At 41.4% G+C, this 26,305-nt stretch overlaps 1 long non-coding RNA gene across 2 annotated transcripts; it reads left to right on the top strand.

Moving 5' to 3' along the window:
• The first annotated feature begins 11,006 nt into the window (after window positions 1-11,006).
• Window positions 11,007-25,202, top strand: LOC136498500 (uncharacterized). 2 transcript variants are annotated; one of them, XR_010769634.1, is made up of 9 exons: window positions 11,007-11,189; window positions 11,255-11,410; window positions 19,857-19,932; window positions 20,585-20,659; window positions 21,471-21,553; window positions 21,877-21,953; window positions 24,179-24,431; window positions 24,553-24,636; window positions 24,893-25,202. It is a non-coding gene; the product is annotated as an uncharacterized lncRNA (long non-coding RNA). The 2 variants fall into 2 exon arrangements; XR_010769633.1 differs by having other exon boundaries at window positions 11,007-11,410.
• Window positions 25,203-26,305: the final 1,103 nt, after the last annotated feature.

The raw sequence follows: 26,305 nt of genomic DNA, 5'->3' as shown, positions 1-26,305 counted from the left end.
TGACTTAGGATAACTGAAAATCTCTTATTTTAGTATTAAAGAAGTAATTAATGAAGCTCTATGACATGTGGACCCATGTTAAGTTTGAAGAACGAGTTATAATTTATCCATTGGATATGCTGTCTATATCTTCGGTTGAGTGTATGTTTCTTATAGATAGCCGACTTTACCACTAGAGACATCCTAAATTGCCTCATTTTCTACTATATAGAACCACAAGAACTGCCCGTGTTCGTTGTTGGAGACGGTAGTGGATCACCCACACGACGATCTTTGATCACCACCTAGGCTCAGCTAAGCACAAGGGGATTTATTTTTTTTTAAAAAAGAACACATTTTTCAAATAATTGTTTTATGTAGTTGTAGTCTATGGGTCATTTTTTTTTAAATCCGCCACTAGCTGAAGACACTCAATATATTTCTTGCGCTTTGTGACCTTGCAATCTCGAACAAAATGCTAGCTTTGGTGTCAGTATGTGAATGGACAACAGGATCGAAAACTTGTTGCTTTTCGGTCACTCACTAAAATCCATGGAAAATGGATCCAAAACCACTACTTTCTCTATTTTAAATTATAAGATATTTTGACTTTCTAGATTTATTGATTTTACTATGTATCTAGACATAATATATATATCTAAATGTATAGTAAAAACTATATATCTAGAAAAGTCAAATCTTATAATTTAGAATTGAGGGAGTACACATCTATCGTCACCTGAGCTAAAATATTCAACGAGACAAAGTGCCCCTACCTATCTCGGGAGCAATAAATTTGAGAGTGCCTAAAATATCAAACTAGTCAAATAAAATTTATTAACATCTTGATATTGCATTTATTTCAAATTTTAAATGTTAAATATATATTTTTAGAAAATCCTTAACCAAACTTATATAAGTCTTAGAACGAATGTATGGTTTGTAGAGTAAGGTTAACTTGTGAACGAGAACTAGCGGTGCTCTCTTCTAGTTGATGTGTTGGAGAGGCTGGATAGATTTCTCGCGCGCCATGCCATTGCCATCTTGGACAAATTGCTGGCCTTTGCGGCCCCGTTCGTTTCGCTGAAAAAACAAGCCGAGACATTGTTTCGACTGATTTGTTGTGAGAGAAAAACACTGTTTCTGCTAAAAAAAATAAGCTGAAAAGTACGGATTATAAGAGAAGCCAACGGAGCCTGCGTCAGTCCGTGGATGTGCAAAAGTTATCCAAAACTCGTTGCTTTTCTGACGCGGCTCAGTCAGATCTAGCGAAGGGAAAATGGATCCAAGACCACCGCAAATCTACCGTCACCTGAACTGAAATATTCAGTCAAACGAAGCGTTGCCGATCTCCAGAGCGTTTTGCCAATAAGCAACAGCCCGGCCGCCTTGCTCCGGAAACTGCCAGTTGACCAACAGTTTCCCCCTTGGCTAGCTTCTGCTGCAACTGCAACAGATCTACAGCAGGTCGGGCGTGTCAGAGCCTCTTGCGGTTTGGGCGGCCAGGAATCCAGCGAGACCTGCACTGCATGCATATGCGTCGTGTCGAGTCTACGGGGTCGCTCCATCGTACAGTACGTCTCGTTCTTCCTGAGGCCGGGATCAGAATATGAACACACGGCAGGTGGAAGAAAGAAGCTACTACTAGCTACATGCATGTGATGAACACACCTAATAATGCACCAGCCAAGCACTAATTTCCTGAGCTTAACTAATTAGCCAACCAGCTGCCTGTGATTGCCTTGCCCTAATCATTTTGGCGGTTGGCAATGGCAGCATTGACTTGCATAAAGAAAAAAAAAAAGTGGCCTGAGCTCGTTTACTTTAAAAATGTCCCCCCGTCAGATTTCGGCATCTACGGCGTCGTCCTCCCCATCCTTCTCTCCGTCGTCGTCCTGCGTGCACCGGCGCAACCGCGTGCTGTCCCGTACGAAACGTACCACATGATCGGTGGAGTGTTCGCTACTCTCTAGTCTGTCTGTCTGCTCAGATCGGTTGGTTAACCAAAGTCTGAACACGGCCATGGCTGGTGGTTAAACGCGGGGCCGGCCGCAACAGCAAGTGTGTCCCAAATCGCAATGCCAACGGGTTCGTGTTCGTTGCGTCGTCATCGTCGTCGTCTTGTTCTTCTTCTATATCAAGGAGTTGCTAGCTGGTGGTGACGGATTTTGTTCGCGATCAAGGTCATGATTTGCATTAGTTGGTAAGAACGATTACTTGCGAGTTGCGACCACGACGGGAGGCAGAACAAACTAATCATTTGTTGCAGCGTTCGGTTAGTTAGTTAGTTAGTGAGCGGCAGATTCCGATCCTCTTTCACCTTTCTGCATTGTTATTAGTCTGCTCTGAGAATTTGGCCTCTTTTCCTCGCTATCGGTCGATCGATAAGCTACAAGCTACTCCCTCAATTTTAGGTGTTTTATTTTTTTAATAAATTGATTTTATTATGTATCTAAACACAACATATATCTAGGTACATAGCTTGACATGTACCTATGAAAGACAAAGCAACTTATAGTTTGAAATAGAGAGTACACTAGATGTAATTTGGAAGTATATTAAAACAACATGTTCATCTGCCAACGTACGCCTAATGATAACCCTCTGGCCCGTAGCACACAGACGAAACAAAGCATCTGTGTTCGTCTTCTTACCTGAACCAAGAGATGAGCGAGGTAACATGATCGACACCTGCATGGGTGATCGCAACTTGACTGCCTTGACAAGTTGACATGTGGCTGCTCCTGTTACTAATACTAGGGTATTCTTCCAGGCGGCCAGGCTTGTATGTCATGTGTTCTGATCAGCGCTCGAGATGGTTTGTACGACTGTGACAACCAGCCAATACAATGTGCAGTCATATTTGGCTCCATTACATTTCCGGGCTGTTCTTCGTCGTAAACTACTCGCAAACTGCGGTGAGGCACGTGATGACAGACTTAAGCATGCTCCAGTAAGATCGGCACTAACGAGAGCATCTATATTTCATCGCTAAACCAACTAAGCAAACACAGTTGGTTATCGCTAGTCAAGCGCAAGTGGAAGTACTTCCACTTTTTTTTTTTTTTTTTTTTGGGGGGGGGGGGGGGGGGGGGGGGGAGGGGACTTCATAATGCTGCTGTATGCCTATATATAACGTCATTCTTTAGACTTGGTCATCCCTAGAAAGTTCATGTGTTTTTTCCCAATACTAACACATACCACCATTATCATATATGGCGACTCATCATCCGATCAAAGCATAATAATTTGCATAGTTGATTACTCTAACATGAAGCATCATTATTAGAGGACTCTCGCTCTTAGACTTACTAAACTGGCTAGTGGAGAGTGGGTAGTTCCAACTAGCTAGGCAGCCCACATTGGAACCCTTACTCTCACAAAACCTAATGAAGCACTTTGGCAGTTTGCCTGGTCCATTTCTGGTCTCATTGCATTTAACCACCTTATAGCTTGTTCGGATAAACCAAAATGAACAAGCTATTTACACGCCATTGGGTGAAATAAACCCGAACAAGCTCAACCCATAACCATATCAGCAACAAGACATGAGTGGCGAGACACTAATTAGAAACACGTGCCATGCACATTCTCGAAAAAAACGAGACACTAATTAATAGCATTAACATGGCTAGTTGTTCAAGTAGGACTACTTCTATACCCTGTGAACAGAGAGTTTCTCTTGGTCCACACAACATGCAGGTCATGTGGATTCCTCCTTGGCATCACGATGATCCCTGCTGGCGGGTACAGTACCGTACGTTCCTCTGAATTATACTTTGTTTGGTAGCTGGCCTTGCTAATTGAGACATTTATGAACAGAAATTAAACGTGACACGACAATTTGCAAAGCAAAGAACATGGAACAATTCCGCTAGCTAGCCAATGCAACACTACTTAAAGAAGAGTAGTACTGTTAAAACTTTGAGATCCAGCGGAAACAGAATTAACAACCTCTCTCGTGGTGCGCGAGGATGCTGTACTTCAATATGTTCTCTCTTGCAGACCGTCACAAGTTACAACTGTCATGCATGCTGCTATATAGTCCACTAGGATTTCTTCTAATCCAATCTCCCCAAATGCTATCTATGTTTGTGAACACCGTGATTCTCTCTGCAAATCTGTGTAGATGGAAGAACAAAAGTTAGGATGGGAATGGGCCGGTTGGGTAGTTCGAATTTTTTACTTTTTAGCCCTTTTTTCGAAAGTTTCTCACAAATAGACCCCTGGCGGAAAGAATTCAAAAAATGGACCCTAGCTCGGCGCCACCGACGCTGGCGCCGAGCTCGGCGCCAGCGTCCCTGGCGCCGAGCCCCTGGGCTAGGGCAAACTTACATGGAAGGAAGCTCGGCGCCAGTCACTCTGGCGCCGAGCTCGGCGCCGTAGATGCTGGCGCCGAGCTCGGCGCCGTTGACGCCAAATTCTAAGTTGTCCATCTCACGGTAAATTTACCATCTCATGGACAACTTAGAATTTAACAATGTCCAAGTCATGGTAAATTTAGGGACTTAGCCAAAATTTTATATATCCATCTCACGGTAAAACTAGGGTGTTAGGTTAAATTTAGTGGCCAGCGCCATGACCTATGGCGCCGAGACATTACCTTGGCTTGCCGCAACAGACTAGGCAGCGGGCATGCACTACCTCCGGTAGCATCGTCTCTACCGCTCTAAATGGTCTCCCGGCACCCGCAACAGGCTAGGTTAAAATGTTTTCAAAAGGGAACAAAATACAAAAATTTCACTTCTGCTCGTGCATCAATCGATCCATCGACAGACTGGTCTGGTATTCAGCCCTACCCGTCTGGGACGGCACACGGACGGCAAGGCTTGGCCCTGCCCGCCCGGCTGCATGTCCCTGATCCAGCGGATTCTTCTTTCCTTCCTCCCCCTCTGGCGTAATCTGGCCCTCTGACCTCTGCTGTAAAATCACGCACGTCGTACTCTGCTATTCACGCACGCATGCTCGGCGCCAGCATCTACGGCGCCAAGCTCGGCGCCAGAGTGACTGGCGCCGAGCTTCCTTCCATGTAAGTTTGCCCCAGCCCAGGGGCTCGGCGCCAGGGACGGTGGCGCCGAGCTCGGCGCCAGCATCGGTGGCGCCGAGCTAGGGTCCATTTTCTGAATTCTTTCCACCAGGGGTCTATTTGTGAGAAACTTTCAAAAAAAGGGTTAAAAAGTAAAAAATTCGGTTGGGTAGTTGACTGACCTACAAAAACAAGGTCAATATATCATAGTTTACGGTGATCGGCATATGATTAGTGTTAACTATTATTACTAGTAACATATTTTTGGAGGTTAATCGGTGCCTTATTTAGCGACATCACTAATAATCTGCAACTGCGAACCTAAAATAGCTAGTTCAAAATAAATCAACTTCTAATTATATACCTAGACAGGAATGAAAGGAATAATTGGTAATGCAGCGCTGCTAATTTACATATGATCCGTACCTGCTTTATCGGTAACATGAGGCAGCAGTACTTGTACTACGGCCTTGTTTAGTTGACGATTTTTTTGCGAAATGATACTGTAGCATTTTCGTTGTTATTTGGCAATTAGTGTTCAATCATAGTCTAATTAGACTTAAAAGATTCGTCTCGTGAATTTTATCTAAACTGTGTAATTAGTTTTATTTTTTATTTATATTTAATGCTTCATGCATAGGTCTAAAGATTCGACAGGGAATCTTGCAAAATGAAAGGGAACTAATCAGGCACTACGTCCTACGCTATCTGAGATTCTTTGCCCGGTCTAAGTTTGACTTTTCATCTGCTAGGCCGGTGCACGCTGCACGCTGCATGCAAAGGCAACAGTACCGCAGCAGGAAGGCCAAACTCCAAAGCATCGAAATTCGAGACTGCAGATCATGCATGCAGCAGTTCTACCACTGGTGGTTAATTAGTTGGCACAGTCAAAGCGTAGCAAGCTAGGAGTAGGAGGAGGAGAACTTTGAAAGTGTGATTGTCTATTGTCTGATTGTCTCCTACCAACGGTCAATCTGATGACCGGACTTTGAAAGTGTGGACACCCATCACATCATAGGGCCCCGTTCGTCTTTGTCCTTGTTTGATTGGACGAACCATTTTATAGTTTTCTCCGACCATGCAGTACTCCCAGAACATTGATACTAAAAAAATGAATGTAATTATGAAAAACGTATCAGTCAAACTAACATAACTTTGATCAAGTTTATAGTGAATATTATTAGCATTTATATCTTAAAATAAATTTATTATGAAAATAAATTTTATAACTAATTTAATGATACTTATTTTGTCTCACGAGTGTTAGTATATTTTCATATAATTTTAGTCAAAGTTGAAGCTGTTTGACTTATCGAAATATGAGAATTACATTCTTTTGTGGACGGAAGGAGTATATATTAGATTTGACTAATATACAAGAATATTTATATTTATATTGCTTAATAAGCGTTATTAGTTCCGTGATATACCTATTTGGTTAATTATATAAAATATGTAAACTTGATTAGACTTAAAATAGTTTGATTTTAGGACAAAACTATAGTGTTACGTATCTTTTTCCACGGAGTTAGTATACAAGAGATCTCTTTAATTATACTATTCTCCTCCTGGGAATATATGTCCAACACAACGTTCAGCGAGAGGTGGTTGCGCACGAGCGAAAATGATGTGTCAAATCTGAAAGCTGAATATGTTGGGCGGCTTCGAGACGTCATTGTTTCAAGTTTCTTCAGCTGAGGTGCATGTACGTGTTTGTTTGCTACTGAATTTTCAGCAGAAAACATGCACGTAATGACGTAACTTACTTTCAAAGCCATGATGCTTGCATCCATATAAGCATCGGAGGGAGATCTCTCGTTCTCTAGAAGCTTTGGGTCTTGTGAGAATCAAATTGGTTGATCTGCCTGCATGCTAGCTAAAAGGTGACGCATGAGAGCTGCATATAAATTTGACAAAATATATTTGTGCTCGAGAAGGTTGACCAATAGATATAAGGATAACTATTATAAACTTTACTTCTTTTTGAAATACGATACATATGCAAGCACCCATAAACACATACATATACTCACCTCTATGACTGCACAAATGTACAGACACTACAGAGTGAATAGATTGATCTTAAGATTATCGATGGGCACGTAGAACTGAATAAATAGCATCATGTCCATATACAGTTTGGGTGTTTGGCTCATCACCAGCACGTGTTTTGGGCTAGCTAATTATTCTTCAACACTAAATGTTGTAGCCATCCGCAATCCACTTATCCACATTTCCACGGACCACAGCTATCAAGGACGTGAAGTCGTGTTCTCGAAAAAAAAAAATTAGAAGGACGAGCCTAGCTGCTGCGACTGGTCGTCGACGTCTGTTGGAAAACACTTGCGCGCTCGCACCAAATTTCTCGTGCTTTTGAGGGCAATTTATGCGACATGCGACGATGACCCCTAAAAAGCATGCATGCAATGCAATGTCCAGCATGTGCGTTTGATTTTGCGGGTAAAAGTTGTCGAGCGACGAGCAGACTGTTCGTTTCGTCGTAAATAATCGTAGATTATTTACTGCTGACTGGTTCGATATGAGAGAAAAATACAGTACTAACTTATAATCCACGATCGTATCCAATCCTATAATCCCATCCGATCAGCCTGGAGCTTTCTCCCGAAGTCCCGAGTCGAAAATGCATGCAGTTGCTACAGCTGCGAGGAGCCGACGCGACTCGCGCGCGCGTGCGGCGTGTCGCTGGTCCGCAGGCAGAGGCAGGCCTGGGCAGGGCATGCGGCGTGCGTCAGTGTTCGCTTTCGACTAGTACAAGCACAGGAAAAGCACACGCAAGCAAGAACTGGTGGAACGCAAAAGCAATGGCTGCCACTCATTTGCCGTCTCTGCACTTTCTAGTCTTTTACCCTCCCTCGCTTTTTCACCGTCACCTTCAAAACTTGTACTGGGGGCCGACTGCTGCTCGAGCCTTCAGCGTCGTTGGCGAGGAATTCTTTATCCATACGAAGAAAGCAGTGCAGGCCGCAGGGCAACCATGCACAAAACTTTAAGGGTTCATCTGGAACGCTAATATATTTTACATAAATCAGTTCGATTTTATATAGGTAAAAACCGTAGAATTCCAAAATAAAAAATAAAAAAGGCGCTTCCAACTTCCAAGGGGCTAGTAGCTTGACACTCAACATGCGGCACAAACCGAGGACCTAGAGGAGGTCAGGTCACGCACGGATACTAGATAGAGTTGTACTTGCTATGAATTACGTACGTGCAACAATCACTGCCAGTGAGACAGTGACCCAGTCGTCACGTCGGGGACGAAGACTGGTAACTTGGTAGTAGTAGAATGATTGTATGAACATGGAATGCAGGCCACAGATTCCATGGCTAGCTTATCATGCAAGCTCATCATCTTCTCAGATCTCTTGGAAATGTCCGCCGTCGACATCAGCCAGTTGGGCTTGCGCGTTCTCACCGCCCGGCAGTTCGCCGGTCGTCCACGGGCCGCTGCAAAGAGCCAAACATTCGTCGTCCTCGTCGTAGTCAGTCGCCGCAGTTTGGCCGTGCGCAGAACGTCCGACGCCGACGCTTCTTTTCTTTCCCCCCTGCCGAGAGACTTCTCGTGTTTCTGATGACGCTTGTGTGTATTGACCTTTTTTTTTAGGGGAGCTTGTGTGTATTGACCTGGAAACGGAACGTCCGCCTTGGGTCAAGCTGGGCTATGGGCTGCCTTCTGCCTAGGAGGAGATGCGGTGAATTTGGGCTGATGCCACGGCCGCTCTTGTGTTCGCCGGTCCGCTTGCCTTCCTGTTTGTTCTTGTTGGGTTGTAAATAAAAGACGCCTACACAATGAATGACCTTTTTTACTTTTTTTTTCCATCAACCCAATCCATTCCCATTCCCTTAAAAGTAAATTGTCTGAATTTTAAAAAAATACAGAAATGTACTCATGTCGTCCAATTGAACTGTTCATATTTTAATTGCACCAATTAAATTCGCGGAATTTCCTTTTTTGCCAATTCAAAGGGCATAACTTCTCTCTTCTGCACAACGTCCTATCTTAAAAAGATCACAACTTTTCCATATATACTTGGATAGAGATAAAGTGTCTGTTTGGAACACGGGATTTTTACCTTTTCTGTATTTTTTCTGTAAAATTGAACAGATTCATGTGAAATTCCCGCGTTCTAAACAAGTTCAAGATGGGTATGAAAACTGTCAGTTTATAGTTTCGTAGCTTACAACCTTTTTCATTAGGAGTCATCTTGATATTCACATATATAAATACATGCTTGAAACTCTGAACATTGTATAAATTATTTTGCTACCAAAATAGCTTCACACAAAAATGTTATAAGTTATAGATCATAATCCAGCGTTGTAATTTTTATATAAAATTGTATCTTCATGCTAGGTCATATAAAAAAGTTATAAATTTCTTGGAAGCTTGCTATGTAGGGTATATTTAATAAAAAAGCCCCCAATTTATCCGCTAATTAGCATAGCACATCTATATCATATGACCTCGTATACGAATATAATTTATAAAACTATAGGGATTGGCCAAATCTTCAGTTTTAAAGTCCATAACCTTTTCGTTTGAACCCATCTTGACCTGATAATACTCGGTTATGTATCTGTAGTTGAACATCATATTGATTATTTTGGCTAGCAAAAAAAATTATATACCACAAAGTTATTAACTCATCGACTAGAATCTTCATGTAAATTTTATCCCCATTCAGGCCACATGGAAAGCTTACGATTTTCTTTAATATGTTATAGAAAAGTTGAATCCGGTCGATTCATTTTAGCACATAAGGGTATTTCCTTTCATCGTCTGCGTCGCTGCTGCTATCTCCCTTTTCTGTCAGACTCCCGCCTAACTTTCCGTCTGGTGCTGTTTTGCCGTCCAGCGCTTGCCGCTTGGGCCTTATTTTATCAAACAATCTGGGCATCACACATGTGGGCCAAACCCAGCGCTCCCTGCGTACGCTGCGTAAGCTAGCCGAGTAGACTCGTGACGGCCCAGAACAGTCTCGGTCCAACTACAGCCCATCTATTTGCTCGTATACGATCGTAGATTATAAACTGAAATAATATTTTTCTCTTACATCAAACCAAACAGCAGTAAATAATCCACGATTGTTTACGGCCTGCCGAACAGGCTGTTGGTCGATGACCGCGTCAATGCAAACCTGTAGCGGGCCTCCGTGGCGACGAGCAAGAGTGGTCCTTTGATGCTGACGAGCAGGAGGGGGGGGGGGGGGGGGCGCGGTGGAATCGTATCCATACGGTATCCATAGAACTTCATGCATACCTGCTTTAGTTGCCTGTCCATAATTTCCCAGAAATCTCGTGGACGGTAAGCAACGGCTCGGCTCGGCTGGAAACACTGACCGCACAAATCAACGGTGGAATCGTATCCATACCCCATACGGTATCCATAGAACTTCATGCATACCTGCTTTAGTTGCCTGTCCATAATTTCCCAGAAATCTCGTGGACGGTAAGCAACGGCTCGGCTCGGCTGGAAACACTGACCGCACAAATCAAAGACTCTCCAGCCGCACGTCGTTGGATGGTCTGGGATTAAGCGCAAAATAATACCCTTGTCCCCTCGTGTCCGTTTCTGGTTAGAAAAGTGGTCGGCTGGGGGCTTAAGCGTAAATTTATCCCACCTCTAACCCTATCTGTTAGATTAGCATCTTGTGGCCTGATTCATAGTTTTCAAGGTTGCACGGAGTGGTTGGTTTGCACCAGATACGTTCTGTATGCACGCACTTCTTGTGGATACCGTTTGCATGCAATTTTTTCCGAAATGGGGTGGTCATTCTCCCTGTTGAAGCCAAGGTTGGCTGCGGCAGGAGAGCCATGCCACGTCCCCCTAAATTCATTGGTGCAGCCACATCTCCCCGAATTCACTTCACGTGGCCAGAAACGAGCCACGTCACCTGAAATTCCTGTCCACAGAAACCCGCTCTCTCCTCTCCTCACAAAAAAAATACCGATCCTTCCAGCCTCGCTTCCCTCGCCTCCCCGACCCCGCGCCTCCGCTGCCGCCGCCCCACGCCCCCGCCCCTTCCAGCGCCAGCGCCGCCGCTACACCTTCCTAGCGCCGCCCCTCCCATCTCCGGCGCCACCGGCGTGCCCGGCCGTCGAAGCCATAGTTCCATCCTACCTAAACGCCTTCTCCTCGACGGTACCCTAATCAATTGACAGCCAGGTAACCTTGTCGGTTCTCTCCGTTGTTTGATTCTTGTTCTCCCTCGATTCCATTGTATCTCACAGGCCGCTCCGCCCACGGCGACCTGTCACGGCAGCCCTGGCGCCAGTGTCCCCCGCTCGGCTGAACCTCCGCGCGATGTCTCTGACTCGAGCGGCGTACCATCCTTCACCTATTCTACCTACGCAAATGGTCACCTCCCGACCTGGCTAGGGTTAGAGGTTGTTTTCTTGTCCGATTTTGACCTGGTTAGGGCTAAAGGTTGTTTTTTGCTCAATTTCGTGCTTTTTCATCGACTAGCAAATATGCTTGTGCGTTGCAACTGGAAAACTATCAAACATTTATGAAAAACAACGACAGCAAATATATATCCATTTATATTTTACCTTTTCTATAAAAAATTAAATATACAACTAATTTGGAAATAATACAATAATGTCCTATTAAGTCCATATCAAATTTTAGATACAATCATGATAGATTTTTTTTCTCCCATTACCAAGCACATTATGCGTTGATATAGTTAAATATCGAGTTTTATGACTTCTCTATGTAGACCCATATTCATGAACTGGTCTATCCACTGATGATTATGATGGGAGTTCTCTCTAAGTTTTTCACATATAACCTTTGACGATAATTGCGCTAGTACAATAAAATACAATCAAGAGACAAATTTATTTAGATCAGACAACAAATTGGTTAATATTTCAGTTTAAAGTTTGATTAGTTAGACAAAAATTTAACCAGTTACAACAAGATATTTTTTACTAATCATCAAAACTATATTAACATCTTGGCAGTGGAATTTCTTCTTTTTAAAAGAGATCAAGAGTTTAAAAGATCTATAATATTATATTTATTATTTATAACCGAACAAATTAGAAAAAAGGTATTGGAAAATCAAAAAGAAACAAAACAAAAAATGTAATGGAAAAAGGTTTAGGGAGTTAAGGTTCGGAGACCCAACTTGAAAAAAGATAAAAGAAGCAGAACGTGGGAAAAAAGGATGAGGAAAAAAGTAAACAAACCGTGGGAATAAAAGGAAAACATAAGATAAAAAAGAAACAAAACGTGAAAAAATGAAAACCTTACGACATGGTGTTGACGGTAGTTACCATCCATCATGAACGGTCAACATGACTTGAATAAATGCATAAAAATGATCGCCAACATAAACTTTAGGGGTTTAAACTGACAATTTCCACGAGTTTTGGTGAATCTGTGTTTTCAGCAAGGTTTATCTACAAAACCGTCGAGGTGGATCAAATCGTCAAAGTAAATCGCGCTTATCCGCAATGAAAACAACCCTAGAAGGTTACATAGACTCAAGAAGACACCACACCAAAGCGGAGGGCGAGTCGTCGCCAGGTGGGGCCTGCAGGCCGGCCGGCCCCCTAGGCCTACCTGTCATGCTCCGCTTCAAAAGTGTGGCAGAACCACTCAAATTATATGGCCCATATGCACCTGTCATTGTCCTTAAGACCTGTGACTGCTGCACATGAGAGCCAGATAATTTTGGTAGTTTGTTGGGTGTCCTCAGGGAACCCCGAATCATCCACATTTTACAACTCATACATGATCAACATGGAGTTACCACAACATTACAACATTTGGTACAAACATATCTTACATCAGAGTGCGGAAGACACATTTAGGTTACAAAACGTGTTCATGTAAAATTAACTTAAGTTCCAAAGGATGAGTAGAATAGTGGAAGCGACTTCGGTAAAGCATCTAAGTTTAGAAGAGACGACCAAATCATGTCGAGCCCACCGACGCGACCTCGATTAGCAGCACTAGTCAGAACCTGCAACAGGGGTTAACAAACCCTGAGTACTTGAGGGTACTCAACGAGTCTTACCCGACTAAAAGAAAAGACTCCAAGGGCATGCAAGCTTAAGGAAAGTTTGAAGCAAGAGTAACTTTTGCTGAAAAGCTTACTACAAGTGGATCCTTACTTTCAATGTTTTAGCTCAACATTAAGTCATTAGTAGTATCCAGTTTGCACCTATTCTAGCTCAATCACTCCTTTAACCATCTCATGTTGTATCCATAAGTAACCATGTTTCATTAATTAACTACGATGCAGTTCAGTCGATCGTGTCTCCTATTACCATGGAGCAAACGGTGATTCATATCGATTTGGCCCAGCTGGGGTTTCCTTACCACACGACATATGCACGTCCCAGTTTTGGACTTACATATATCAACTTTCACTCGGATCCTCCAAAATATGAACCGATCTACGCTACCCGAGAGCACAGTACTCCACCTTCCTGCGCCACTCCTAGTGGATTCATAGGATGTGTACATGCTACTCTCACGATCACATAATGGAATAGCCGAGGTATCAGGCTTATCGGAGTATGTGGCTAGTACCACAAGTCACGATCACAAGCGGCCCTACAACGATCGGTCCTTAATCGACACAGGCGGGACAAGCACGACTAGGTGAGCCTGTCTGCCCAACACTTACCTTAACATCAATTCTCGCCCGGTCTCAATTTAAATATTATCATTTATCATGGTATTTTCGTGACCCAAAAGCAGAGCCGAGAAGAGCTAGGTAAAACCTATCTACCGCAAACGATGAAACCATCATTCGACTTCTATCGAAGTCTTAGCATTACTAAGCATAAGAGGAAATGACCTGTACATACTAGCAGGGTATAACTAAGAATACATGATTATCAAGGTAATCATGCAACAACGGTATTCGACCAACTCCTAATTACTTAATGCACATTTCACAAGACTTAAGGTGTAATAAAGATTTGTAAATACTAAAAGAGGGTTTATGCACTAGGGCTTCCCTGCGTTGTAGAGAAGATTAGTTTCCATAAAAAGGATCACTGAATTAGACATTAACACCAACACCATGGATGGATGAATCTTCTCCGGAGCTTGATCACCACGAGCCTTCTCACTCTCGTACACTACACATAACAAATGATGCTTGTTTAACATGATGAACTACATGCCATGATGCATGATGAGAGACACAAGTGCATAACAGAACTTAAACTAATCTAAGAAAGTTGAGTACAACTTTTCTTCGTAGTACAACTAGGGTTACGCTTCACAAAGCATTTTAATTATTTGATAACAAGTCAATTATGTACTTATGATGAAAGCAACACTTAACACATTACATAGCTCAAACAAGACAAAGGCAAGACCACATCATGTTGACTTAAGCATTAGAAAGCAAGTTATTTAACTAAGCACTACACAAACCTATCATGCTAAGATAGCAAAGTATATCAAGCTTAACACACAAGGACTAGGACAGCAGTACAACAGCTACTTTATTTGACCATAACAGAAGATCTAGACTTCTAGTAAAGGTGATCCTAGACTTTCTAGAAAGCTTAAGAACTTGTCTATAACTTTATTATCATCATCAAAAAGTGATTCAAAAGCTAGCAAGGTCATACAACTCAAAGAAACAATTCTGTCCTGAATTGGACAGAATCTGGCATAAAACTTTAAACAGCTATAAGTAGAGATCTAGATCACCAAAACTTGTGATCCTTAACATTTTGGAAAGCTTATGAAAGGAACTATAACTTTTTAGTTGTTACCAATAGGTGATTCAAAGGTTAACCAAGTCATAAAGCATCATCTTTCAGATATGTATAGAAAGTAAACAGAAATTGACAGGGAACTTGTAAAACCTATAACTCCTAAACCAGCAGGCCTAAAATCATGAAATTCTAGGACACACAAGATATGAAAGTTAGATATGAATTTTGTATATAACACATTCACAGAAAACATGATTAGCATGATGAAAATAGCCACTTAACAGGAACTGCTCATGCAGCCATATCAGCACATAAGTGAAACCAAATGCTTCACTTGATCCTCTAACAAGATTCGACCTGTTCGTTGGTTGGTTTCTAGACTGATAAGCTCAGCTGGTGCTGGTTTGTTATGAGAGGAAAATATTGTTGGATGGCTGATAAGCCCTGGCTGAAACAAACAAACGAACAGGCTAATTAATCATGAGAAACTAATTACAAGGATTATCAACCACTATTTAGCACAGCTACTTATCATAAGGCAAGACTAACATGAAATGCTTAAAACACATCTTAAACATGGAGATTACATGTGGGTATTTAATCTACTCTCAAACTTGCATAAGCAACCCACTCACTAGTTATTATATTAGCAAGAGATCATACATATTTATTATACAAAAGATCAGCTAGCATTACCATACCTCAGTCATCATCTCAGGTTACTGCATACAAGGAGTATTCACAAGACTTACATATATGCATCTACTAATTAAGTATTTGAGTAAACCATGTTATTTATTAATTAACAAGTTGATTATGAGCACCACAAGGAACTAAATGTGTTTCCAAGGAATAGCAGGGGTTTGGGTGTTCCAAGGTCCAGAGTCAAGGTATAAAATACACTCAAGTCATTTAAGATTTTTTTCTAATTAATTTAGTAAAAAGGCATTTAAACACACTTAAATTAATTAACCAAGTCAAGTAACTTAAAACAATACCAAACTTTTTGTGAAGGCAGGTTTAAGCATGTAAAGCATACACAAAAAGTTTCATCATAAAAGGATTAATATTTTTATCTAAAAAAATCACACATCAAGCATTTTTCTATTAAAAGAGGTAATTTTTAAGCATACCAAAATTACTTATCATGACCAACTAATATTTTTCTATGATAGAGCACATCATAACAAGCCCACAGAACAAAATTAATATTTTTATCATGCTCCAATAATTAGTTATGAAATTCACAAGTTTCAGATGAAAACAGAAAAAGAAAAAGGAAAACCCTGTAGCGCACTATTTATATGAGCCACGATTTGTGCACTTAGCCCCCCTAGAAAAGCTTCTATTTGAAGCGCAAGTCCCTGGTCGCGAATCAGGAAAAGGGGACGCCGGAGAAAACCGCAGAACTCGCCGGCGGCGAGTCGGTCGGCGACGGGGATGGCACCTACAGAATCCCTGTAACCTTGCGCACCTATATACAGTACCTTTTGAACGAATTAGGGTTCGATTCGTACGCAGCCGCGACCATGGTGGCTCGGCGGCGCACGGCACGGCGACGCGACGGTGGGCCGGCCGTTACGAGCCCTAAGCGGCCAATATGGGGTTAGAGAGAGCACGGATGATCTCACCATGACCTGCTCGGAGACTCAGGGGAAGCGGAGGAGTGGAGCTGGCTGCCGTCGGGGAGGGCGATGATGGCGGCGCAAACTGGGTGACGAGGATGGCGTTTCGGCGCATCCGGTGATCTATAGCAAGAAAAAGAGAGCCTATGAGCATAACGGTAGCACCAGGAGACCAAAACAACAGAGAAGGGAGCGAGAGTTGTTAGTTGATCTCCTCCAATAGGCCCAACGGCCTATTGGGCCCTTGCCTCTACTCCCTGATCGGAGGAGCCTAACCCTAATCCGGTTGGTGGGCCTCTGTCGCACAGCACACATAAAAGGAAGGTGGGGATGAGGGCTCGGATAACGAGGTTGAATGGAGCTGCCACCCACCTACAGAGAATACCCTAAACCGATCCTAAAGAGTGCTGCCAGCGATGGGATGTGCTCCACCACCGCCGTCGCACCTCTACAGGGCCACCACCGAACCAAGGCAGTACCACTACAGTCACCATAGCATCACTGGATCTTCACCGGGCCGCTGGTGATCGTCTCCACGGCGCTGGACGCCTACTGCACCGACGGCATCGGTGTTTACGCTTGCTGATGCGCTGAACAGAGAAGGTGAGGAGCCTTCCCACCTCTACGGGTTACACAGAGGTACAAATCTACGTTCCTAACAAGAGTTGCTCTGGAGTGAGCTGGCTGCTGTGAAGCTGCACGCGGTGGCCATGGCGGACGCCCACGGCGGCAACCGGCGCTGAGGGCGATTACAACGGCGAGGGGCGAGGATGTGGGCGTGAATAATATGTGGGCGCAAGCAATTGCGCTGAGCTGCAGCGGTGGCGAAGAGTTTCGCTGTTGAGCGAAGCTCTGCCGGCGGTGGCGGAGAAAAGGGAAAGAGGGAGAGAGACGGTGGCATCGCGTTTTAATCGGCGCGGCGAAGCTTCGAGGTGCACCAGCAGCAGCTTGGGCGAGCCACGCAGGCAGCTGCGTGTCTACACGCGCGAGGGCGGCCAATGGGGGCGGCGGCCGACGTTGAGCAGGCTGCTGCGTGGCAGCTGCTTGCCATCTACTGTAGCAGTCTGACAGAGCAAATTCTTCTCCCTTTATCTCTCGATTTCGTGCAGCAACTTGAGCAACTCCAAAAACAAAAGTTGTTCATATAGACGTGAACTCCAACTTTGCTTAAAGGCTCGACATCAAAAGATCACTATATTTTGAGATTTTGAATCTTGAACAAGGGTGCAGCGAAACTGAAAAATGAGTTCAGTTTTAGGTTTTGAAATTGTTTTGATTAAGCTAATTTAGTATTTAATTAATGATCAACCAACAATCAAACATCATAACTAATTACACATCATCAAAGTACAAACATAGTACCAAGCAATGGAGCAAGGTTTGAACAAATTTTATTCATAAAAATCCATTTGATAATTATCCAAATATTGAACTTTAAACTGTTTTTCAAGGACTTTGTCAAAAATGGTTGTGTGAAATTCAGCATCAAATCCAATCTTGGGCTCAAATTTTAAGCATGTTTGATTCAAAAACACCACTAGCTTTTGATTCTACATTATAGAGCCTACTTTGAACAACAAAAATTATTTTATCAAAATTTTATTTGTTTAAGCAAAATCTCATATATAAATTCACAAAGTTTCTTAATTGATATCAAAGGTAGCATTTCATGCAACAATTAGAACATAGCATATGCAACATATGAAACACCACATTTGCAACATAGCAAAGCTATAAATGAAACATCACTTATGCAACATATGAAACATCACTTATGCAACACATGAATGTTATACTTGAAACATAAATTGCATTTATGACTCAATGCTTCGTGATTATGTTTCATGATGCACATGATCAAGTTTTAACTGCTTTTTTTAATATCTGGGATGTTACAGAAAGTCGGTTCTCCAACGACTTAAGGATTGCATCTCCGCTATTTATTCAAGTCGGTTTGATCCGAGGGCTCAGAATTAATGCCACGACCTATATATACCAGCCCCTGCCCCCTTCCCTCAGCATGTGCATTGCATAAGTCAAAATCAGACTAGAAATTAGGGTTTCTAGAGAGAAGAGAATAGAGCTCCAATTCTTCAAGTTCTAGTGTAGGCTAGCTAGTAAGATTCAAGTAGAGTTTAGGCTATTGCTCAGGATTCCGAATTCGCCGTCTAGAGGCCGGTAAAGCCATTGTATCCCTCTATATTTTGACTTTATGCTACTTCAATATTATGTTGCTATTTATTATGTTTCTAGTTTGCTCTAGTTGTATGCTTGATATAGTCATGATTGATGATGAATTTATGCATATGTTCGCAAAGCGCTTAGCTCAATACTCGAGTGAGTTAAGTGGTCGACATTATATAAGCGTGGTGCTTAAATATTGTTTACCTGTGGATGCACTCTACACTCTAGGTCATGTGGTAGATCGCGGATGTGACACTCCCGTTAAGTCCTTTGTAGTCTACTCCCCGTTTGTAGAACAAGTAGAACTCGGTTGCGAAGGGAGACAAGCTCTGTTCTTGATCTTCCTTAGTAATGTTCCTTATGCATAGATATAAAGTTAATTATGCTATAGATGAAAGTGTATATACTTGGATGTACAAAATACTTAGTTAATAAGGAATTACCTAGGAATCTTTTGCTCTTAATTAATCTTCTGCCTAGTCATACTATATTTATGAGTATATATTCCTATCTCTGGATTACTATCAATGCCTTACACTTATCATTTGACTTACCCCTGCTAAAGCATGAGAGTTAATGATCTTGTCATAAGTATGCATATTTGTCAATATCTCTAGCTACCCCATCGCTCCTCCCTGTGGAAAAATATAAATAACGATAACTGGTATACTCCCGAGTAAAATGCTACAATGATATATTATCTGTGCGCTTGCGGGTACTTAATATATATATGATTTTCTCTAAATTTACAAGTGTCATTAATAATTACTGACCAACGCATTTCTGACATCATTGCTAGGGATGACAACTTAGTTTTAAGGTAATGCTAAGGAATGCCAACACATGGAAATATGAAACCAGAAATGTAAAAAAAGGAAACCGGAAACTATAGAACATGGAACAACAAAATAAAGGAAACTGGAACGGTAGAACATGGGAACAACAAAATCGGACTTTCTACCAAAACTTTCATGGATTAATTTAGGAATAAAAATAGATATAGATTTCTACACTTCTTTTCTATTTGGAGTCGGATTCCAATCTAGGTTACACACGGAGGTAAATTTAGGAATAAAAATAGATATAGATTTCTACTCTTCTTTTTCTATTTGGAGTCGGATTCCAATCTAGGTTACACACGGAGGTAGATATTCATGTTACCTCCAGAAACCTTACATATTTGTCATATCTATACCTAAAAATATTTAACAAGAGTTTTTTTAACTCGTATGAGCACGAGTTATATATATAAGTTCGGACGGAATAATACTTATAGTTTAATTTCGTAAATGATGATGTTTGGCTCTCTCTCCTTTCTTGTTGAGCAGTGGGGTTGATGAATGTGGTGGAGTTCATGAAGCTCAATGGCGTCACATCCACCACTATACTATCATCGCCATAGCAGTAAGTTGGATGTTGTGTGGATTTAACCCTATAAAATTTATTATTGAATTTGTATCTAAGTTCACCGTTCTTATATTTGTGACACATGTTTTTTTAATTGGTGGGACAAAGAGATAACATATAGAGAGAGGTAGAGGTAGAGATAAATAGATGTATACAAAATTTATAGCAGTAATGTGTTATGTTTAGGGTGTCTTTCCTATGCTTTATTTAAAAGAGTAATTGCTTAGAGCATTTAGGGGCTTATTATTCTATTAGCTGAATGATTAGTGCTTAAAAAAAGCTTTTCTATCAAGCCTACGTGTTTTGTCCCATTGGATTGTGTTCACTGCTTAGCTATGTCTCAACAATGTCTCCCTTCTCTTATAGGAATAGTTAGTTTGTGTCGACAAATGCTACTATTCTTTGCACTGAGCTCAATTTATTTGATTGGCTATTTATACCTCTTCAGCCTTATCTTTATCCACTATTTTAAATGTCTAAATAGTACTACAGTTCGTAAGATATTTTCCCTTAAAAAAACATTCTTCCCTGCCAATAGCAGATTACCGATGATAGAGTGATATGCTTTTATTAGGTCCTTCATATTGAAATATGTGTTATGTCTTGGTTTTTCCTGGTAATTCCTATTATATTAATTTTATTTCTACAGACTTCGTCTCCATGTTTTGCAACAATGGTGTTCTAGAATTAGCCTCAAGGTGCTTCCTGTGCTCCTTCATTGAAGGTACAACCCCTCGCTTGGCGTGGTCACAATTTCTCTTTCATCTCTTCTGTGCTCATGTCGTAGTATACCTATTTGCATGTACAAAAATAGCAACATTGACTGTACTGCAGTATCCTAGCTAGGTCTGGTGGAAGTGCCTGATAGGTACACATGGGGTTTTACCGAATAATGTTCTGCATGGTTCGCCTTTTGTTATTTCATAAAATAAAGCATACCACATCGTTAAGAATCATGACAAAAAATAAAGTGCCTATTTTTCTTGTGTAGTTAGTCTGCCATGTTGTTGGGGAGAGTTAGATTGCTGCTTAGTCATCAATGTGTTCCGGTTCTTAGATTCTCGATTTGATTCATCGGATGCTTGCTTTTCCATGATGCTCACTGGGTTTTCCACGATGCTCACCGGATATCACAAAGTTAATTTTGCCAGGGCTCCTTGGTGTGCTCTGTCGGATTAAATTCTACTCAAACGATAATTTTATACGCTCTTTCATGTTTGGACTTCCATCTAGTTCACTGTTGTTGAGTTTGGGTTGGACAAGTTTGCCTCCATTAGTTGCATCATGAGCAAATATGGATTTATTTATTGCCTGGTCTGTGCGTCTGTTGTTGTAATTGTGTTTTGTATTTCTTTTACGTGCGCTCAGGTTGTGTAAACATACTTCCTTAGCTTTTCTGCAATAGACCAGACGAATTTGTGTTCTCAGAATATTTGAATTCTATTTTTCACGTTTAAAGTTCCCATTTTAGTTCTCTATCTCTTTTCACATATACGTGTGTCTACTGATTGTACTTTTTTCTTGGCTTTTCGCAGAGGTTGAATGCATAGTTGATAAAATAAGAGTATCAACATGAAATGGAACCAACAGCTCAGCCTCTGCAGTTCCTATTAGAATGGTATGCATTCTGTTCCATATCGTCTATCCATTTCTTTTCTAAATCTGTTTCCTGTGTTTTCTGGTCCATTCAGTTCCATGCTGATGTTGCTGCTGCTTTAGCATACAAGATGTTAGCATCGTTGCTGACAGACCTGTTCATCTTGCTCATTGGATTACACAAAACGACAGAAATTGAGCTTTGGTTCTGCAGGTCTCTATTGTATGCTAGCACATAGCAACCACCAAAGTAACAAGTATAGCTAACGGGCATCAACATAGAGCCATTTATGTATATTATTCATGTCAAATTGACAATGGTGCTTCACATTTGGATTGTTGCAGGGCAGCACCAAAGTGCAGAGGCACCAGCCTACACTGAGGGGATGGCATGAGGTCTGGTTTAGCGGCAGCAGCTGAAGGTCTTGTTTTCTATACCAACTATTAGATTTTGGTTTGCTTCATCATGCTATTTTGGGGAACATGACATACAATTATCTGTAATTACCTTGGGTAAAGCTTTATCTAATTATTTGCAACAATCGGAAGGACTTGCTCCTTTTATATTGGCTAAATTCGTAAAAACAATACCTATTGCAGAAACACATGTTAACAATATCGGAGATTAGTGTAATAGGTGCATGGTTGTATGGCATGAAAAAAAGGTTCGACAACCACTCTGGGTAAGAATAAATGCAGCTTTGCAGTGTAAATGTTTTTTTATCTCTCTAAGATGTATTGTGTACTCTGCTTCACACAAACTATTTCTACTATTATTCAATTTGATCCATTTACAAGATCCGTTTGTCCTTTTCACATGTAGAATGTGCACTGCTGATATAGGTTCAGTTTCACTTAGCCAGTCTTTTTTTTTAATTTCTTGATGGTGTCACTAACTTTCTAATAGCTGCCACTTTTGCTACAAGGCTAACTAAGCCACTAAAAAACAACACCCTTATTCTTTCTTGCAATGTTTCTTTGTCCACTGCATATACCAACGCCCTATTCGTTTGGGCTGGTTTGGCTTATAAGTCATGGCTGAAAGTACTGTTGGCTGGTTTGGTGTGAGAGAAAAATATTGTTCGTTGGCTGATGGCTTATAAGCCAAATACGACCAAGCGAACAGGCTGCAAGTGTGTGGTGCAAGGCATCAACAACAAAAAAATAATAAAAAAATAAAGGCTGCTCCTTATTCTTTCTTGCAATAGTTCTTTCTCTACTGTGGGTTTTGACAACAGTATGCACATTGTGGAGTAATGGCAAATTTCAAAGTGTTCTCTTTCCACGTCTTTGTATTCATGTTCTGGTAACTGCATTATTTAGCCTTTTTGAATTAATGGCCTGCTCCCATGTTCATGTCCTTCGCTTCTAACGAAAAAAACATACTTTCCTCCTCCGACGAAACTATTTACCAAACTAAACAATATAGCAAACGTGTCTACTGTGATATTGAGAGAATAAATTTTCAAATTATACTGTAGTGTTTTCTTCCTCTTGGTTCCTTAGGTCTGCAGGTTTTTATTATTCATGGCCCATTATTTTAGCTAACGGGATGCCCAGCGTGTAAGAATAACATTGCTAACTAATGGTGGAGATCAATCTTTCAAGTTTCCACACATTCAGCTTGGTTATTTGTGTGATGCCCTGAAGTTGATTCCTATAGGACTGGTGATTTTGTTGTAGTTAGCGGTGCCAATTTGCTCTACTTTTGTACTCCCATCAAATTTGGATGTGATTATTTATAGACTTCCATAGCACCTATGGTACTAAAAAAACAATATGGTGCCTCTGAAACATGTTGCCAAAGTAAAGGTGATTTTGTAGAGTGAAACTAATCAATGCAGCCTGAAACAAACATTCTCATATTAGTTCAGTTTTTCCATGTTTGGATTGGATAGGAAAAAATGTATTTGTTTCGGTACCTACTAATAACAAGTACAGTTGTGCCTATGCCTTCTGAATGCTTACATATGCTATTGGATTGCTCATTAACTGGTTGCAGCTGCACTGAAATTAGCAAGCTGACAAATTAAAAAAAACAGACAAGGCAGGGGGTGACAATACATTAATAAGTATGTCTAGGGTGTTTTGCTATTTTCTTTTGGCATTGCATGCTCATATAATCTCTAGGTGTGATCTGCTTGAGAAGGCATCATTTTAGTTTGAAATAACTTGAACAACAGCTTGAGACGTGGACTCAAGATACCTACAATGCTAAAACTGACATTTCCATGTGCATGTTTTGACCTATTAGATAGAATTAGATAGATTGTATGGTTTCTGCACTTGGAGAATTTGGCGCTGACAAAAAGTCACTCAAAACATTGGGTTTTCTCCTGTGACTAGCTACAGTACTTTCTCCTAGATTTTTTGTTCGTACCACGACACACCTTTTCCTTTGTAAGTACTTTTTCCAAAATCCTTTGCAATGAAAAACCATACATTGTTGTTGGATCATCTAACATGCCATAGTTTTGGGTTCTACAAAGATCCATTTTAGTTTATTTGTGCTGTATTCCTTTCTTGTTTTGTCAGTGCCTATAATAAGCTGACATCCATGTTAGAAATTTAGGCAATATTTATTTTAGAATTTGCTTTCAAAATAATATGCGGGATGTTCTCACCAAATATTGTTACCACTGTGCAGGGTTTTAGAAACATGTCCTGCATTCAACATCAATCAGCAATGTTGTTATTGTAAAGCATCCCCATCTTCTGGCGAATTTGATTTTAGCAAGCTACTAAAAAACATGTTAATTAAAAAAACACTCTATTTCTACTTTTCTTTCGGTCCCTGCCCTTTTATCTCATTTCTAGGAGGACAAGAATGTGCAAATATGAAAAGGGAGAGACAATGGGATATTTCAAAGCAACAGAGATTTTGAGTGGCATCTTCCCAGGTAGAGTATTCAGTAGCATTTCCCCCCAAATTCTATTTGTTTGAATTGGCAGAGTCGCATAGATCCATTTCTGCCTCTTTGGATTTTCTGCAAACAATTCTTTTAGTTGCAACTACCTTAGGTAACTGATGGACTTTGCTGCAAACGAGAGGTGTGGTGTTCCCAAAATGTTCTATAGATGCTCCGCCAATATTTACTCCTCCAGGTACACATAATTCTTGGACCTATGGTTCACCCAGATATGTTGCGGGAATGTCCTCAGATGTTGAGACTAAGGCTATACCCTTTTCCTTCCTAATTTGGCCTTTCCTCGTTCAATTAACCTGTCTTATGTTTTTTTGCAGTGTTTTTCTTAAATAGCAGTTTAGGCTATTTGAATAATATTCAAAATGTGACAGACCTACTGACTTGATATGGTGTATGCTTTAAACCCATCTAATGGTGGATATTGTTCTATGCAGCTGGAGATCTTACACCGGCGACCTCTCTGATCGTGAACCAAACTACTGAGAAGATCCACGTTGGACCATCGGCAGCTACGCTGGAAGGAAAGCTTTCCTGTTGCGCCACAACTTCTACTTAGCTAACACCTTCTGTAAATGCGCTTCTTCAATAATGTCATTATATAGCCCTGCCTAGCTGCTTACTTATTTCCTGCTCTTATATGCACCATGTATTTATGCCCTAAATAATGCTCTGTACGCCTATTATGCACGGCTCTAAAGAGATCTGCACATAATTAGTCAGCTATAAAACTATGTTCCATAAAGTATGTTCGGTTATGTCTAGGGAAACAATACTAGCTATGGCCTTGTTTAGATTGCAAGTTTTTTCACTCTCTCTCCATCACATCAAATCTTTAGACACATGCATGGAGTATTAATTGTAGATAAAAAATAACTAATTACACAGTTTGATTGTAAATTACGAGACAAATCTTTTGAGACTAGTAAACCATGATTAGACAATAATTGTCAAATACAAACGAAAGTGCTACAGTGTCAAATACTGATTCCTAACCCCAATCTAAACAAGGCCTATGATCCCACCTAATGTACAAAAACACTATGCACGAAGCCACATTGACATGTTTAAATCCTGTCGCACCGCACGTAATGTATGCCTATGCTTTGGATGTCAGGACAGCTACAGCAGCACGTGTAACATATACCTATGTAATGCTTCATCTTTAACTATATATATCTCTAGGTATATATTTGCCTATTACTCATGATTAACTTCTCATATAATTTCAGTGTATGACATCCATACTGTTTACCCACACGCGCGCGGAGGCGCGCGCTTTGTACTAGTTTGCCATGATCGGAAAGGGAAACGAAAACGAGCGCATAATCGCATTTGCCAAGGAAGAGAACAGAAACAAGGACCATCGCCGTATGCGGCGGCGGTGGATCACGGGCTGGCTCACGGCACAAAGAACCAAACCGACCGTTTGCTCTGTCCTTTGTCGTTTGTCCCCGTGCCCGTGATCCGGTTCGCGGTCATTTATCGTGCATGGCCTACAATTACATCCGGTGAGCGGCGTATGCCAGGTGTCCGCCGATGGCAGCGTGGGCGACTGGGCGCAATGCAACAGATGAACAGAGAGAGCACAGCGGCGCACCTCGTCCTTGTGCCTCCACCGTTTATCCGTCCGTCCATGCACCACATCGCCAAAAGACCGCAGGCCACCGACGGTCCGACGCTACCACTCGCGGTGTCACTAAAAAAACGGAAATAATATACAACACATATATATTTTAGCATAAAAAAACACATAAATTTTTTCATTCTTTTTCCCTCCGTTCTGCTGGCACGGGCACGGGTGCTGCCGTCACGCAGGCTGCAGGCGCGGGTTATGCCACCCAGGATCC

Source organism: Miscanthus floridulus, chromosome 12, assembly GCF_019320115.1.
Source record: "Miscanthus floridulus cultivar M001 chromosome 12, ASM1932011v1, whole genome shotgun sequence".
Classification (NCBI taxonomy): Eukaryota; Viridiplantae; Streptophyta; class Magnoliopsida; order Poales; family Poaceae; genus Miscanthus; species Miscanthus floridulus.
This window is presented reverse-complemented; position numbering and strand designations above follow the sequence as displayed.